This window comes from Apium graveolens, chromosome 6 (genome assembly GCF_009905375.1).
Source record: "Apium graveolens cultivar Ventura chromosome 6, ASM990537v1, whole genome shotgun sequence".
Lineage (NCBI taxonomy): Eukaryota > Viridiplantae > Streptophyta > Magnoliopsida > Apiales > Apiaceae > Apium > Apium graveolens.
Window position 1 is genome coordinate 147,684,931 of NC_133652.1, and position 2,716 is coordinate 147,687,646.

The following is a 2,716-nucleotide window of genomic DNA, read 5'->3' on the forward strand; positions in this document are numbered from 1 at the left end:
CAGTATAATTGGTGTCTATTCAGCTTCTATCTCTTTTGTGGATGTCTGGTAGTATGGTATATGTGCAACGAAAGTTGGCGTTTATCAGTTTCGTGTTATCTGATTAGTGTCATCACCATTACATGCTAAGGTTAAGAATGAAAAGGCTATTGAATGAAGTATTTAATGAAGTTAGAATCCCATGTTTGTCATATATATTAATTCAACCATTCTTATTCTCTTAGTTATAATTATTAGCTTAAGTTAATTAAAACAACCTCAAATTGTTAATCATCTTAGCATCGGATAATAACCATATCATTGTTGTATAGGTGCATATTCTTAAATTAACCAAAGAGTCTCTGTGGGAACGAATTTGATCTAAATCTTATACTACTTGCGAACGCGTATGCGTGTATTTTAGCGCATGTTTAGCGACTAACAAGTTTTTGGCACCACTGCCGGGGACTTCGGTGATAATTTTTAGTTTATGTGTTTGTCATCAGTGGTCGTTGAAGTTCATTGAATCGGACATTGTTACTTATCTATTTCCTTGTCTTATTTCAGGTACTCTAGCGAGCGTGTATACATACGCGTTCTCGATCTCGTAAGAGAACTCTGGATCAAGCCGAGGAAGAAGCTGTAGTGGTTCAAAGGGAAGTTGTTGGGGGATGAAGAGAAGGTAGAAGAAGAAAAGAAAGTCGAGGAACCAGTTTTAGTAGTGATGGGAGATCAAGCAGAAATTCCTAAGGCTTTGATGGACTATTCTCAGCATAAGATTAATGATATTCAGTCAAGCATCATCAGACTAGCCATCTCGGCTAACACTTTTGAGATCAAGTCAAGCACGATTCAGATGATACATAACTCAGTTCAGTTTGGGGGTTCTCCTATAGAAGACCCCAACATGCACATCAGGTATTTCATCGAGATCTGCGACACTTTCAAGTTCAATTGTGTGACTGAAGATGCTATCAAGCTGCGACTCTTCCCATTCTCTCTGAGGGATAAAGCAAAATGCTGGTTATGTTCTCTACCACCGGGGTCTATCACTACTTGGGAAGATCTTGCTCAAAAGTTTCTCACTAAATTCTTCCCTATGGAGAAGACTGCTGCAATCAGGAATGCTCTTACTCAGTTTGTTCAGCAAACTGGAGAATCTCTGTGTGAGGCTTGGGATCGTTATAAGGAGATGCTAAGGAAGTTCCCACACCATGGCATGCCTGATTGGATGATTATAAACTATTCCTACAATGGATTGGGTGCTACTTCTAGACTCATGCTCGATGCAGCATCAGGAGGAGCCTTGTAGGCTAAGAGCTATAATGAAGCTTGTGAATTGATTGAACTGATGGCTGCTAATGAATACCAGAATCCTTCCCAGAGACTGACTTAGGGAAAAGTAACAGGAATTCTGGAGTTGGATGCAGCAACTGCTATAGCTGCCCAACTTAAGGCTTTGACGATGAAGGTTGACACTTTGGCTAATTATGGAGTTAATCAAATCACTAGTGTCTGTGAGCCTTGTGCTGGTGCCCATGAAACTGATCAGTGTGATATTTCTAGTGAATCAGCTCAGTTCGTGAGCAACTTTCAGCAGTCGCAATAACCTGTGCCAGCCACCTATCATCCTAACAACCGCAATCATTCTAATTTCAGCTGGAGTAACGCTCAGAATGCGGTTCAACAGCCTTATCAGCGGTACCCAGCTAAGCAGTACAACCCCCTGGTTTTCAGCAACCGTAATATGCACCAAGACAGCAACTTCAGCTGCAACAAGCTAATGAAAAGTCTGAATTAGAGGAGTTGAAGCTTATGTGCAAAAGCCAAGCTGTTTCTATCAAGACCTTGGAAAATCAAATTGGACAAATTTCCAATACCTTGCTAAATCATCAACCTGATACACCACCTAGTAACACTGAAGTACCAAGAAAGAGGGAAGCTGTAATATTCTATATTTTTAAATATTATTATTATTATTATTATTTGGAATTATTTATGTGAATTTTTGGTGAATTATCTAGTAATTGGAGTTGATGTTTTGGATGTTTATATATGATATTCTTTGAGTATTCTAATTTTTATATGTCCAGAATACAATATTGATAATTGTGATATTTTTCTGGTAATTTTTGGGCTATTATATGAATTTACAATGAATTATGGATTTTTAAATTATTTTCTGAGTAATTATAAAACTATTTTATAAAGCCGGGAATCATCTAACTTCAATTATTTTTTCATTTTTAAAACCCGAAACTCTTCCGAAAACTCCTTCCTAACCTAATCTGGTAATTCCGGACATTTTCCGTGTTTTAACTTTTTCGATCCGGATTACGGTTTGACCCGTACGCGTCTCGGCGCAAAATTTTCGATACGATAATCGTTTTGATAAATCAACAAAACCCGTATTCTCGAAAGGCGGAATATTATTACATTATTTTTGTATAAAGTATTTTATAAGAAGCTCGGTTTTGATAATTATCCAAATCTGATATTAAATTGAATCATTTTATAGATACTTAGCGGCCAAGTAATCTATATTCAGATCCGATATAAATTAATAGGATACTTGTTACGTGTTTAAGATGCATTTATATGATTCCATCCGTAATTGGGACTTGTATTTACTTGCGTCTTTATCGAGGTATTCATTTTATCTCGTTTATGTGCATTTGAATGTATTTTATGCGTGTTCGGGGTTTTCTGTTAATTTAAGTATCGTTTTTGATTTTTT

At 36.9% G+C, this 2,716-nt stretch overlaps 1 non-coding gene across 1 annotated transcript; it reads right to left on the bottom strand.

The window, feature by feature from the left end:
* Positions 1-1,093: 1,093 nt before the first annotated feature.
* Positions 1,094-1,200, bottom strand: LOC141670021 (small nucleolar RNA R71). The gene has a single exon (XR_012554272.1). It is a non-coding gene; the product is annotated as a small nucleolar RNA R71 (small nucleolar RNA).
* Positions 1,201-2,716: the final 1,516 nt, after the last annotated feature.